The sequence below is a fragment of the Sinocyclocheilus anshuiensis genome, unplaced genomic scaffold, assembly GCF_001515605.1.
Source record: "Sinocyclocheilus anshuiensis isolate Anshui unplaced genomic scaffold, SAMN03320099.WGS_v1.1 scaffold183, whole genome shotgun sequence".
Classification (NCBI taxonomy): domain Eukaryota; kingdom Metazoa; phylum Chordata; class Actinopteri; order Cypriniformes; family Cyprinidae; genus Sinocyclocheilus; species Sinocyclocheilus anshuiensis.
Window position 1 is genome coordinate 2616537 of NW_015548309.1, and position 16310 is coordinate 2632846.

The 16310-nt window shown below is 41.3% G+C and overlaps 1 pseudogene; it reads right to left on the reverse strand.

Moving 5' to 3' along the window:
• LOC107656351 (forkhead box protein P2-like) overlaps window positions 1-16310 on the reverse strand; it is a 63773-nt pseudogene that overhangs the window by 39623 nt on the left and 7840 nt on the right.

The following is a 16310-nucleotide window of genomic DNA, read 5'->3' on the forward strand; positions in this document are numbered from 1 at the left end:
GACACTAGGAGGATGGCTCACTGCTCAGGAAGTGATTGGGTTGAGCTATCTGCTACTTCTCTCTTGTCTTGGAATGCGCACGAGCAACGAGCCGCTCAGCTGTCCTTCCCAAACGCAGGAATGAGGAAGCCTCCGGAAGGATGTGTGGTTGTGAAAAAGTTCCATTAGCAAAGCGTGTTGGGTTTAAAATGAACAAGAAAAGGTCAAAGAATTGGCTGTATGTTTCTGTCGCCGACGCAACCGCTGTAGAGTGTACCGTAATTGCATGCTAGTGAACTAAAATTGCTTTGTTTGGTTGTTTCACCTTGTTAATGCTGAAGATATCGCTCTCCGAGTCCACACCGCCAAAAGGTCAGAGGTCAACTCTACCTCTTTAAACACCTTCCTGACACCTAGACAGCTGTATTATATCACCACAACAGCCCGTTGTAACATACCCACATGTCTCTGTCTGTCAGCATCCTCCTGTTAGCTTCTAACCGCTGTTTCGTCAGTATTCAGTATCGCTAACATGTGTTTTCACACTGTTAAATGCCCATCTTGCCATCAGGACGAGACGCCTGGGCGGCACACAGAGCCAAACAAACAAACCGACATGTAGCTTATAGTTGGAGAATGGCAGCTCGGCTGATTGGGAGGACAGGAGACACAATTGCCATTCGCGCAAGCTTTCTGTAATCCCCCTTCCCTTTCGTCCTCTCGCCTTTTATTTGTGTTTTAAATGTCAGTGAATAAAACGTACAGGAGATATTGCCACTCAGAGGGAGAGGCGCTACGACGCGAGAGGACTGTTGTGTGCCTTGGGAAATCCTTGTAAGCAGCATGGAGAAAGCACAAGGATTTACGGGGAAGAAATAGGTGTTTATTGACTTCTCCTCTGGGCTTACGGGGTAATAATAGACCTGTCACATTACGCAAATGTGGAAAAGCGGCTTCTGAGGGCGTCAAAAGCGCGAGATGAAGCGCTGGATAGAATTAGTCAGCCAACAGGCTTTAGACACTAATACAAGTAATTAAAACCGAGAGCTCCAGCACTTAGATGCATGTGCAGTAAATAATTTATACACCATGATCTATGGATCACTTTCCCTGCCTTTCCTGGACAGGGAAAGGGGCGGATTCATCAGTGTCAGGGAACGAGCAGGCATTTACTTTTTTATGTAAATAAGTCATTTTTCAAAATGCTTGTTACTTGGCACATCTAAGTACATGCACATTTTTGTAATAGATTTTTTGTAAGTGTTTAAAAGTGTAGCGATCAAAGAGAAAAGATATTTACAGAAATATTCCATTGGAGGTGAATGGAACCAATGTGTAAAAGTTAAAATACACACAGTTTCAATAGTACGGCCACAAGACATGAACAAGATGTGTGTTAACATGATTTTAGTGTGAAAAACTGCTTTCTAACCTGTGTAAAATTATATCCAATTTTACAACTGTTGTTATGACAATGTACCTCCATAAATCCTAAAACAACTGTAAAAATGATTTAAACAACTTTAGAGCTCTTTTTTTTAAGGGTCAAAATAATTTTTGTGGTAATCAACAGGCTGTTGATTGAGCTTAATTGGGTAACTGAACATGGAATACTCCTTTAAACATTGTTTTGGGGAAATAAAGGATCACTAGACATTTAAAACAGCACCGAATAAGTTAATACAGAAAAGGATCAACAGCATTGATTAACTACAGCCTGAAGACAGCACTCAACAAGACCTGATTCATATTGATTCATATGGCTAACATGAGGCAAGGATGGCATAAGCAAATGTAAATATTCAATATTTACTATCCTCTGGTGTTATTAGAGTCAGGGGCTCGGTCATGGGCTACCAGTTATCACAGACCTTCCTCATCCAATAACACTCGGCTTCCTCAGGAAGTATCGCACGGCAATTCGCAGTCACGCTGTGTGCCGGGAATCCATTCCCTGAGTATACAGACAGCTGCGAAACTACAATAGATACACAAAAGTGCATCCACCTAGGCTTTGCTTTACAACTAATATCCTTGCACAGAAGGCGAAAAATAATAAAACAAAAGGAAAAACTTTGATTTCCCAAATATCCAAAGCCATATTTGCCCAAACCAGCCTGAATATATTAAAAGCGAAAGGCACCAAATCTTTAACTTCCGCATAATTAGATAAACAAGGGTGTGACTCTTGGAGAAGGTGTCGCCATTGTTATACTCTGTGAAAATATTAACGACGAGGGTTAGCTCCAATTTTCCTTCCTTTAATTAAATGCACGGGTACTAATGAAGTAAACCACCGCTAGCTGATAGCACTTATTAGCAGGGAGGAGGGCACGCTTCTCTCTCGCACTTAATTTAAACCTAAAAATACAGAGCCTGGCAGATGTCAAGCGTTTACATAATTTGAGGCGGCGCTTTTGTATTGTGGAGATGTGAGAGAAATAACACATCGGCACTCAGTGGGTAAGTAAACAGGTCTGGTAATAGGGGATGCGATGTGCACGATGCTGCTGTGACCTTTACTAAATCACTGACAATAGCGATGTGGCGCAGCTGGAATCAATAATGGCTAATTATCTTGGAGGGGTACAAATGACAGCTAGTTAGAATACGCAATGCTACAAGAAGGCAGGAAGAGTTGCTATTTGGTTTCTGCAGGATTGTACTGTAAATAATCCAATAGAAAGTTTCCGAAAACGTCTTATTCTTCGTTAATAGTGTTAATTACCACAAAAAAAAGGACTTTGCAGAACGAGGCCCAATCCATAAATGTTTAAACTCATTGTTTCACCACAAAACGTTAACAATATGAGTTAACATGATTTTAGCATGAGAAAATGGATTACTAACAGCTTCTGTATTCAATGATAACGTAACTCCTAAATCCCTAAAATGACCTTAAAAATGATTATTTAAACAGATTTATAGCACAAATAATACGTTTTAACAGAAAAAAAATTATAAGGTACACATCAAAACATTAATCCCATTCACTTCCATAGTAAGTGCCTCACTGCAACCAGGCAACAAGACAACGAACGAGTTAATATTATTTTTTGTGTTAATCAAAATTATGAAACAAATGCTGTCAATTGAGTTTGTACTGAACCCCGAATACTCCTTTAATATGTCAATATCTTTTCACAGCAGAGCTTTCAAGGTTGCCCAACAGAGGAGGTGAGGTAATGTAGCTGTAGACAACAGAAAGGTTTCAGGTGTGAGGTATTTTGTTTGGTTTCTTTTGGAGAAGGGCAGGCCTGACAGGCTGACATTTTACTGACAGCTCCAGAATTACATTGCCAAATCAAACAGAGTAGCTGGAACAGAGGAAATCTTTTCCAGAGCCCCATGTATTATGGATGGACTTAAGAGATTAGCGAGGAACTACTCACCTGCAACAGACGCTGTTTGTCGTTGTTCTTTGGAGATTTCAGGCCACTGCCTGGTTGATGTAGGAGTAATTGCCTTGCTGCTTGTAGGGCCTGCAAAGAAAAGAAAAGATAAAAAGAGAAGCAAAATTAGTTTTTTTTTTTTATCCTTCTTCCTCCCCTTCAACTCCGGCACACTCAAATATCAAACACTGTGAAAGGTGACATCAACCCGGCGCATTCCATCCACTACACTATTCATTGTTGTTGATGAGCCATGAAGCGTCTCTCAGATATACATTTTCCATGATAATCCACGAAGTCGTGATGAAAGATAAATACAGTTTGTCTAGCACCTCTGAAGAGCATGAGGGGAAAAAAAAAACACACACACACAGAGAGTGTCAGTGGTATTGACCTGTCTAGTGTATGCTCAGCTGAAATACCCACTTCTCTGCAAATTACCGGCCCATTTGCATATTCATAATATCAATTTGAAGTAGAGGCAGGCGACATGAAGTGTTCCTAGAAGCTGTAATTAAAGTTGACAAAATCAACATCAGATTACTTCAGGAGTGAATTAACAAGAAGCTGAGCATTAGCCGGGCCCCTGAGCACAGGGGTGACGCCGGCCCTTCTCTGCCAAATCACTCCAGATAACTACTTCTCCAATGTCATATAACAATACAAGAAAATCTGGTTGCTAAGGCAAGCGTCCCTATTGCTCATACTTAGTGTTAGGGGTTTGTTCAAATCTTTAACCCTAAACTTTAGAATGTAACTCATCCTGTTTGTGCTACAGACATGAATGAGACCTATTACTTTTGTTTATAGGGGATCAAACTAATGATTTATGGCATGCTGGTGAAAACACAGGTGAAAAAAAATCATATATATTTACATTGTATGAGTGAATCCTCTGGGCTCTTTAACTTGGACCAGTAAGCTACCACCTGGCAACCACCTAGAAATGAACAAATAAACCTTGAAAAATTAACCTAGAAAAAACAATCACTCAGAACACCTAGAAATGCCTTAGCAACCATCCACATCACCATAGCAACACCCTAGCAACCACCAACTACACCCTAGCAACATAGCAGCGACTGATCACTCATTTTTCTTCATAAAATGTAAACAATATTTTGTCTTAGCAACCACCCACATCGCCACAGCAACATAAAAACACTCAGAACATCTTAGTGACCAACCATAAATGCCTTGGCAACCACCCAACTCACCATAGCAACACACTAACAATCACTCTGAACACCTTAGCAACGACCTAGAAATGCCCTAACCACCACCCACCATGGCAACAATCTAACAATTACCCTGAACACCTTAGCAACCATCTAGAAATGCCCTAGCAACCACTCTAACCACTCTAGCAACACACTAACAATCACTCATAGCACCTTAGTAACCACTTAGAAATGTCTCACCAACAACCAACATCCCCACAGAAATGGACTAACAATCACTTAGCAACCACCTTAGCAACACCTTAGCAACCACTTAAAAGTTCCTTAGCAACTATGTCCCTGTAACAACGCACTAACAATCACTCTGAACACCTTAGCAACCATCTAGAAATGCCCTAGCAACCATTCACCATTTCTGGGCTCTTTAGATTTGGACCAGTAAGTAACCACCTAATAACTACCCAGAACAACTTAGCAACCACCTAAAAATACTCTAGTAATAGCCCTCAATATCTTACCAACTTTTGCATAAGCAACCATCAGTTCCTTTTTCTTCAGAAAATGTAAAAACATTTTTTAATAATCTTTTTTTCTTAAAAAAAAAAAAAACCTTATAGAATATGTGTGCAAGCCTGATGCCAGTTAGGTTGAAATGATGTACCTTACAGTGTTCCTCATGTACCTACAGGAATACTGATACACGCCTTCAAAGGAAAACAACTCTTTCCAGACTTCCTGGAGTTGTATGTCGACCGTAGACAGACGTGAACAACGACTCTGTGAACACGGCCTCAGCTCCTCGACACAAGGAGAAAGCAACAAAATAAATAAAGCAATATAAACAACACAATAACTTCACAGGTGTTTCATCTGTCGGGAAAGAGGAGAGAGAAGGTCGAGGGGTGCGAAGAAGAAAAAAAAAACCTCCAGATAAAGAGTGACACTTCTTCCAGCAGAATCAAGGCCTTGTTTTATTTCCTGGTGCTTGCCAGTATCCATGACAACAGCTGCCTTGACAGGATGTGCATATGGCACTGCTCTGCCAGCTGGTGAGAACAATGTTTGAACTAGTACATTGAGATGCTGAGCAAACAGGGGGAGAGAAGGAGAGAGAGAGAGGTGAGGGAGAAAGGAAGAGAGGGGGAGAGAGAGAGATGGTGGAAAAGTTATCACGTCTTAACCCACTGGGAAGGCAGTCATCCCCCTGATCAATTATGAAGAGACAGGGCGAGGAGCTGCCACTGTCTGTCTGGCTGTGCAGTGAGGAGCCAGGCTCTCCGAGCTCCTGGTAAACAAACACAACACCGTGGCGCTGGGTCCTAACAGCATTGATCTGTCTCCTCTGATGCACACACACACACAGCCCTTGTCTGATACTTCAGGGGACACCAGGATGTGGAGGAGAGCTGGACTACTTCAAATCAGTTCCCTGTCCTGTCTTTGAACAAACCAAACAGACAACAATCAGAGTCTTGCACTTTGAATGGGGCATACTTGTCTAACCGGATAAGTTTTTGAAAAAAAACCCCCAAGGTTTTATGTTTTGCAAACTAATCAAGTAGCGTACTAAGTTGGCGGAGAAAGTTACCGCAAATCACCCTGCTTTATTTTTCCATTCTAAAAGACGCATTTATCGATTAGTTATGGTCCTCGTGGTACTTTAGGATGCATGAGTGACTTATAAGTACCCTCACCAAGTCATTATCGGCAGGACCGCGTGGATGAGATTGTAAATTGCAGGAGATTTCACGCCTATCCAAGCGGTGATTGTGACTGTGTGACTTTAGGGTCGGCTAATGGCTTTAGCACAACAATTAACAGGAGGAAATGTTTATTCGAGCCCCGATCGATACAGACTCGCTGTCCTCTGATGAATAAAAGGACAAAGTCATTCAATGCACAGTAGAGGTCAGGAGAGTGGCACTTCCCACAGCACATGGACGGAGCAGCTTAATGGCTTTTCCAATATGAACGTGAATACTGGGAATGTGGGGGAATGTAATCAACTCCACTTTGCATATTATAGGGATAGTTCTCCCAAAAATTTAAATCATGTGATTATTTACTCCCTCACCCTCATTCCAAACCCATGTGACATTCTGTTTTCATTGAAACACAAAATTTTGAAGACTATTCTGGGCCACTTTTTCAATATAACAAAGGTGAATGGAAACTGGTAAGCTGCAAAGTTCCAGAATCAGACAAATCTGATTTCAATGAATCAGACAAATCTGATTTCAATGAATCATTTAGACTAATTTTGTGAACAGGTTCAATAAATCTGATTAAATGGTTCATGAATCCACTGAAATTTCAGTTAGTTCTTTACATAAAACTGGCTTCAGAAGACCAAAAAGCACCACAAATGCATAAAAGTAGTCCAAAGACTCTATATTCTTGTGTAAAGAACAGACTGAAAAGACAGTCAATTCATAAACAAATTAATCAGATTCATTGAATCGGTTCACAAAACCAGTCTATACCATTAATTTGAATTGGACTGACCTGGTTCTTGAATTCAATGATCCAAATACAATGGTAAACAGTCCATAAGATGGCATAATTTTGCATCTGACTGATTAAAGAAGAATAAAGCGCACAAGCCGTATGGGCTACTATAATGATTTTTTTTTTGCCATTCGGAAGCCTCAGTCCTCATGTTCATTATACGGAAGAGTGACCAGAAAAATTCTCCTTTTGTGTTCAATGAATGAAAGAAAGTCCTAAAGGATTGGAATAACGGAGGGAGGGTGAATAAATGATGACTGAACTTTCACTTTTTTGGCTGAACTATTCCTTTAATGTTTCCAGCAGAACTGTTCGTCTGTCCTTGTCCTGTAATACTGCAAAAACATTCCTTATTAGTGACAACACCGCATTATAAAGCTGATATTCGCCCTTGTGCGAAAATACCCAGAATGCAACACAAAGGCATATTAGGTGCTTTCCAGAGTCAACAAAAGCAAAGCAACCACTGAAGTTTTGCTGGACGGCTGGAAGCTGCTTGCTTTGCTTTGCTTTTCTTCGTCCTATAAGTTTTGTTGCTGTGCAGAAGAAACGCAGGCTGCCATCCATTAATGCACACATTGTATAAACAGCACAATGCATCACATTCCTCAGAGCTAGGAGCTCAAGGAGAACCCGGGCTGGAGCGTAAATAACAAGGCACTCAGGAACATATTTGATGTTGATATCTATCTCTAAGGACTGGGAGGGGGAGAAAAAAGAACAGAAAGAAACAAACTTGCACATTCAGTACAATGAAGTGCACACAGAAGACACGCACACAAACACGATTGCAAGGGCTTCACAATCCGTATGAAAATACGATTCTGCCCAAATGGATCTACTGTAATTGGTTTCAGATAGCGAGGTCGAGGGGGAAAGGCGATACCAGTCACTATTATACGAAACGGAGGGAAGAAACACGCATATTTACACAGGCGTTCCTTGGCTACGTTAATAGAGAGAAAAAGAGAAAGGCGAAAGAAACATATGTCAACTCTCTCACCCCTTTCACCAGGCAGTCTGTATTTACACTTAACACAGGGGTAATGAGGAATACATCGCAACGTTCCCAGTGCTAAAACAAGCATGAAAAGCATTAGCAGCCAGTTGCAGCTTGGCACATCATTACAAATGCATCCTCGTTCCCCAGGATCAGCACTTGAACTGAGCTTTTAGAGTCGGCCTCCGCAACGAGACAAACAAATGTTACAGTGAAAAACTAGCTAAGGGAAGCAGGTTTGTTTGAGAACGGAAACACAGTGGATTAATCTGGATTGTTGAGAATGTTGGTCCACAACAAGGGCGGGGTGTTTTTGCAAATGTCTTTAATTCAATCATAATGTTTTTTTTTTGTGGAGACTAGGGCTGCACGATAAATCGCATGCGATATTTAACGCGCATCTTATCAGTAAAGCCGGTTCTGTAATCAGCGGTAAATCTCCATCACCTGCGGGCTTTCACATTGAGCAGCATTAACTACACAGAGCCGTTGTTCACTGACGAGCTGCGTAAAACCACGTTCATATTCGCGCGATTTTTTGCGCAGCTCATCAGTGAACAACGGCTCTGTGTAGTTAATGCTGCTCAATGTGAAAGCCCACAGGTGATGGAGATTTACCGCTGATTACAGAACCGGCTTTCTGTCAAGATGTGCGTTAAATATCGCATGCGATTTATCGTGCAGCCCTAGTGGAGACAAGTCATATCCGAACAATTCTAGATTAGAATGCTACATGTGTTTTGTTGGAAGTTTTGTGCTTCAGAAGATCTCCGGGTTTGCAGTCGCAGATGGCACATCAACTCTCGGCTTATGGAAAACACGCACAACAAGACAGAGATAGAGCGAGAGAGTGAGAGAGCACAACCCTTATCAAGTCGACAGGAGTCGGCTGCCACGAAAAACAAAGGACAAACAGTTTAAGCTGAACAAACAAACAGAGCTGATTGGCCAGTGGTCTGCGCGGCCTGTGCAAAGATAGGGCCCCACTCTCGACAGCAAAATATTGACACCATATCTGTTATGTAAGTGTGTTTAGGACATAGGGGTCTGATGAGGGGCCAGGCCACTCATGAATAGAAAGCGTCGCTCCAGGCACGGATTTCATAAACAAGACGTGCACTGAGGACATAACAGCCCTGCAGCGGCCCTACGTTGGGCGCCAGATGCACGTCAGTATGAATGACAGCTGAACATGTTAAATGTCCGTTTGGACACACAATGGCAGTAGGTCAGTCTGTGGACAATGTCCCAACCTCTGTTGTGAGGAGGCTGACTGACACAAGGGCGGAAAAGACCGCCTTTTATCAAAGGTCATCCATAGCTGTGATCTGTGTTAGTGCTCCAGTCAACAGTGAACCAAGGCTTATCGGGGAGGCTGGGCGGCCTTGTTGAGCTCCAAAGACTGAGGCTGTATTTGGCTCTATAGAGACAAACAAAGTTCAAATTAGCAACCTGGAAATGTTACATTTGAAGTGAATTTTGTTTTTATGTAAACGCTCTGAATAACATCAAAATTAGACCTTCTCAGATGGCTCGTCATGACAAGAAGCAGGTGATTAAGTTGTTAAATTTTCAAGTAATAAGCTCCATTTAATATTAGAACACTTAAAATTATATTAATAATATTAATGTATTTTTGATGATGAAAATTACTTTTAATAATAATAATGATAATAATAACCTAAAATTATAATAACATTTTAATGTATTTTCGATGATGAAAATTAATAATTATAATAATTATACCAGGTAAAATATAACAAATTAATAACATTTAAGTAATTAAACTCCATTTATTATTAGGACAAAAGAAAGAAAGAAAGAAACCATTTATTATTTAAAAAACAACACAATCTGAATCCACTTTCAAAGCCAGACTTATTAGTAACTTGTCACTTTCATTTGGATTTACTTATAAATAAAATACATCACCCTTTGTTCTATTGCTTGTTTTAGTCTGTAACTTTCTTCTTCATTTTCTGGTTTTAGCTAAAGGAAAACCCTGTCTATCCACCATGGGCATATGTAACAAATAAAAGAGTTTGACTTGTGAGGTCTGAGTTTAGTTCTTTAAAAAGGACTCAAGTGGGAAAACAGCCCAAGACAAGTCCAGTAAGGATGAGACGTGTGCTCACAGCATCCATTCCAGCAGCCGACACAAATAAAAAATGAGGAGAGGAGAGAGAGTGAGACAGAGAAAGAGAGAGAGAGATCTCAGTTATTGTGGATACAGACACAGAGTGTTTTTCCTCAGCCAAACGCCATACTTCTCAGACAAGAGAAAAGGATGTGGGAATAATGAGTGTTTTTATGTATGACTCAATAAATCAGCGGCGTGTGCAGCTCGCAGGCCGGTCCGTGGAGACGCTCCTCAGCTGCAGGGCCAAGCGCGAGCTAACCGGCAGAACAATGGGCTTCTGTGAGCTGCGCTCTCTCTTTTTCTCCTTTCATTCCTTCACCAGCATTTTCCTCTCAATCTCTCGTACACAGCTCCCGTCATTCCTTGCTCTGCGCCTCACATCTCCGTCTCCCTCGCTCGCTTCTTGTTTATTGATTTTCTAGATTAAGGATCCCATGGAGAGGGATTGTAACACACAACCATAAAATTATTTTGGGGTGTGCTTATTTGCCTTCCCCTTGCATCTATTTGGCCTGTGTCTGTAGACAATTATGCTTCCCCAGCCCAGTCTCAGGTGCTAATAATGAAGGACAAATAGAATCATGTGTAAACTTCCCCTTCTGATGAAAATTTATATTAACTTTCTGCCACTGTAAACACAGAGGCATAGCTCAGCCCTCCCTGGTGAATTCGAGATGAATTCGCTCATTTCTACCCCAGAAACCTGGGCATTTACGTGAGGGAAAAACAGAAAACAGAGATCTGCTTCATTGTGTAACCTCACACTTATTTTTTCAAGTGCGAGGAGACAAAACATGAGTCTGTCTGGCCCATCAGGGTGAGTGTGTATGCACAGACAACAGTGATGTGTGTGTTTGCCTGTGTGTGTGTGTGTGAGAGAGAGTGTGTGGCCCTCATTGGGGAAACAGTGCCAGCAATAACAGGCCAAACAGAGTCGGCTTCCACCGTTCACTGCAACCACAAACATTCATACGCTTCCCACCTCCTGCAGACACCGTTATGAATGGTTCTCGCAAATCTGCGCCGCACTTTTGCACTGGACCACAGTTTACAGTATCGCCAGCAACCTGTGGAGGGAATTAGATGGCAGGGGCCCCGTACTGAAAACAACATCTGTATCTCATAGAAATCCAGAAACGTACTGAAAAGAGCGGGAGGAAAATTAACAATTTCTACTCTGATTAGTTGCTTTTGATAAGATGAGCATCACAATTACTATTGCTTAAAGTGACCTGAACAATCCCTAGTTTTAAACTTTGGTGTATAGCAGTTCATGCTACAAACATGAATGATACTTAAATTGATTAAGCTTGTTAAGGAAAGGTGTGCTATTCAACAATAAGAATTCTCTGCTTGCTTAGTTGGGCCAGTTGAGATTTCAAATCGCACTGCCAACATTTCACTTGCCTCAACAAATATTATCGATTAATTTATAAATTTCAATTTATAAATTTTAAAAGTATTTTTTGATATATTATTTAATGTTATTAAAAATATTACAATTCTAAAAATATATAAATATTTAATAAGTATTATTTAAATATATTTCAACTCATTTTATTTAGAAAAATTTAAACTTTGGTATCATCTAATCTCTTTAGGTTAATTTTAAAGATGCTTAAACATCATAAAGAGGCATCACAGATCAGTTCTGAAACCAAGTGCCTCTCTGTATCTCTCTGGGAGCTCAGACATTGTTTCTGCACATCTCTGTCTGGTTTCTTTACTTATGAAATTCGATCTCTCCCTGCTTCTCAATGGCAGGCTTTGGTAAAGCCCTTGCTTTCAACTGCTGTATATCATCTGGGTTTAGATAAGGTGACTCTACTGGGCCTTTTATCTGCCTTCCTTACAGAGGCATGAGCAAGAAAGGAGACTGCTTTTCACTTATACCATCAACACGTGCCAGCAAGTGCAGGTCAGCGAAGGAAATAAAGGAAGAGTGAGTCGGCGAATGAGTCCCTACTTCCTAGCATGTGCTCGATGCACTTGGCTTCTTTTTCAAGTGATTATGATCCATCTCTTTTTCGCAGTTCCACGCCACTGAGCGTCACACGGTCGGAGGAATACCTCTTTATAAATGTCGCATTCAGGGGTGAGAGAGAGCACACTCCACACTTCATTTAGAGTGAGGCCAGAGGAAAAAAGGAGGAAAAGAATAGCACAGAGCTTTTGTCAGGCCGAGCGAATGGACTTGTTCGCCATTTGGGCATAGCATTTGTTGACAAGAACTTATTAAGAGGCTCAGACAGCAGAGTACACAGCTAGAGGCAAAATATAGACTCTCTGCAGAAGGGGAAAGAGACGCCTCTCTTTCGCCTCTCAGTCCCATTGACAAAAAAAAAAATCGTTTGTGCAGGGTGTCAATAGCAATAGGCAAGACTACGATGAAAAACAAACTGTATGGGTCTCGTGCAGAAACATACACATATGTATTCCAAGTAGGAAAGTTCTAAAAATGCAAATCCATCTTCTCTTAGGTGCATATTTAGGGTTAGTATGTAGTATCTTTCCTAGGGGTATGAGAAATATCCTCATTAGGTAATTGTATATATCGCCTGATCACCCTCCTGGCAGCACTCTAAAAGTCAATAGTATATGTCTGAGGGTGTATGTGTGGTCCACAGTGAGCTCTTACACTGTTACACAAGGTCGACTGGCCCCTTTGTGACCTTCAATGTAATGCACAAACCCCTGATTACCATGCAACTAACCACAAACGGCATGTTGTGGAACAATATGCGGTTTCTCCTCTAGCTGGAAAATACGTGCTGAAGGAAGCTCAAAAATGGTGCTCCGACATTATCGCTTTTCAATAGCGCAGGAAAAATGATCACCACAAAATGGAATCGGGTTACAAGAGCACGATCCACTCCAGGTGAAGACAAACTATTGTTTTCAGTCCATTTACCTGAGTGTTCAACTGTCATTAGTTTGTGGTGGGCTGGTAGTCCATTCAGCCCGGGTGATGGATCTTCCCGGCCCATCTCAATGAGCGTCGGGCTGCGCTGCAGATCAGCGGAGTTAATAGCATTACATCTAGCTGGTGGTGGGCCAATGCATCTCCGTCAATCCGCCCTGCTGACGGAGCGCTGGGTCCCCGGGCCCTCCCGGCTACGTGTGCCAGCGTGCCGTTCGTCTTGTGAATATTCCAATTACAGTGCGTGCCTGACCTTTTGAGCGAGCTGAGCTTGGGTAGAGTTCTCTTCCCTCCTGAGATACGCTGCCTATCAGTCAACGTTTCAGTGAGAGAGACAGATATGTTCTAAGGGTTTCATGCTGATTACAAAGAGCTATGGATTGTTACACATACCCCTAGACGTGCGGCGATTAAGATGCATTCAATGCGCAGATAAACATACGTGTTCACTCAAACACGTCGGCTCTGTGTATTCACATGCCATGTATCTGCTATAATCAGCTAACTGCCTGACTACACTCGCTCCCGTAAACAAACCCTTTGACAGGCCTATATGGCTTTTTACGAGGTTTATTTAGCAATTCTAGCGTGAACAAAGTCATACTTTTGTAGTTCCCTCCCCCTCCCAACAGCTAATCTACATCTTTCATTGAATCAAGAATGGAAATGGCCGAGAATTGCTTCTTTTTCAATTTCATGCTGAGGTAGCTCAACTTAGTGGATGTAATTTCTCCTAACAAGAAAATTCATCACAATGTCGTTCACTTAGTTTGACCATGAGAGAAATCCCCCTCCTTTTCTCACTCATTTTTTTCCTTTTCTATGCTTTGATGAACATCCCTAAAGCATCATCACTCCCTTCATAACACGTCTGACCATAACTAGACAATTACGTCGGGTGTTAAAAAGAAGTGACTACAATCTACATCAAAAGAAATGACAGAGGTCACATGTAAGAACATGCATGCCTGGCACTGTAAACCACAACTTGTGTACACAAGATGAAGTATATCACATATAATTATAAAAGAGAGATAGTTCTGGCTATAAAATAAGACTGGATGAGCCACATAAAGCCACACAGACAAAATGCACAAACAAAATCAAGCAGTTATGCTAATTAACTATAAAACTTGGCTTTGAATATTGTTTTACAGTATCTGATCATATTGCTGTTGTCAGTGTTTTATAAAAGCTCCCCAAAACTTCTTAATCATGGTAAAAATCACAGCTAATTGCTTTAGTAGCAAATTTTTAACAGATTCTGCTAAGCCAAACCAAGACAAGCACCCGATGTTGCCACACAACTGCGGAAATACCTAACGGGCAAATTCATGCATCAAATAACTGGTAAATACCTCTAGCAATAACAATCACATTTCAATTGAAATGGAGTAGCATTGGAAGATTTAAGCGTGAAAGCAATATCAGCTTAGCGTCAAATCAAGCATGAAGCCTCACACACAACCTTAATTCATGTTTTGCATACAACGACAGCATTTCCTTATCACAGTGTTCACGCACAATGTGGTGCATGCTGCTAGTTCTCATTCTTTGAGCATGCTAACACTTTCGGTGGTTCTCTGGCTAGTGATGGAGATATTCGGGCTGAAATTACAGTGACGGAGAGGGGATATAGCATCGATCCTACACTTTAAAGATAAATGTACCTGGACGAGCCCCCAGAAATAACACCCACTGAGAAAGCCTGCAAGCCCGGGCTAAGTGACATGTGCGTGCATTTGAAAAGCCTCTTGTGTATTTGCGAGCTGAGGCCAGGCTTATTTACATCATTTGTTAAAAAGCCCTGAAGAGCCGCAAGCTGAGAGGGTCTCTTACATATGTATTCAGTGTCTGGGGGCAGTGAGCTATGAGCCAGGCCAGACACCACTCATATGATCTCTCTCTCGCTCACTCTTTTCCAGCATTATGGAATTCAAATATTCAAGTGGAAGAGTGGCAACATCTGACTATCTTGTGCATAGTAAATAGAAAGAGGGAAACTGTAATACTAGACATGCTTGTTAAATTCACAAGGCTCCAAAGCTGCCTTCTAGAAAATCCTGTCTCTTGGTTGTCAGCTTAAGACGCCGGGCATCTGCATATGCGAGTTTTTAAGCTCTGTTAAATGGTTTGTGGTGTCATAGGCTGTCAGAGACACTGGGAGGATGAGGTTCAGGATGCTCCAGTTTCCTCACCATGTTTTTATTGCGTTTGAGTTCAAGACGATTCTAAAAAACTCCTTGCTCTCGAGGGCTTTGCTCCGAATCACCTGCTTCGAGAAATACAGCGTTTGGCTCATTGCTCAAGGTTTGGAAAAATAACTACACTACCCATAATCACCTGCTCCACAATCTTAAAACAGTGATTTGATGGTGTAAAGTATGTCGCTTTTGTCTCCAGTGGAGGCTTCTGCCCTGAGGGCCGTTATAGATTTCAGTGCCGTTAATTTCCGCAGGCAGGGCTGTTAGGAAACATCAAAACAGCAGTAAATGAGATGTGAAGTGGTCATTGATCTTGACTGGCCGACTGCTGGAGTTTTATTTACACAGAGGTTAAACGTAATTGCTAAACACAAGCGGCTGGTCAGAGTCATGGCCTAATGGTTAGCCCCTACGCTAACACATTGAGCTGTGGTGCTCAGTTGGACTCAAGGTGAGTCTGAATCAGGGAAATGTCATAACATTTCCCAATATCCCACTCGTCCCAACCCTTCTCCACCATTCAGTCAATAAAGTGTTATCAAATTAAATAAAACAAAAAATACAAAAAGTATACATTAAAAACAGATGGGTATTTATAAGAGTATAGAATAATATGCATACAAAGTATGAAATATTTGTAAAGTAAAAAAAAAAATGATAAAACTGTAAAAAGGTATTATTAATGTATAAAACAACTTGAAAAATAAAATAAAAGATGGACTACATAAGCACTGGAAAGGTAAAAGGGCACCTCTGCTATATATAAATATTTCTGTTACAAAAAAAAAAGTCTCCCTTGTTGCCTAAATGTGCAAACGTAGCTCATTTCATTTATAACACTAAGGCTGAAGGTGTGTGTGTTTCACCTGCACGTCTTTGACCTGTGTTTCCTCCCCATGACGCTAATAGTGCCGCCCAAGCAAGCACGCTCATGAGTGTTTGTTTCCAGCAGATTTCACTCTGTTCCTTTCTCTCTCTACCCCCCC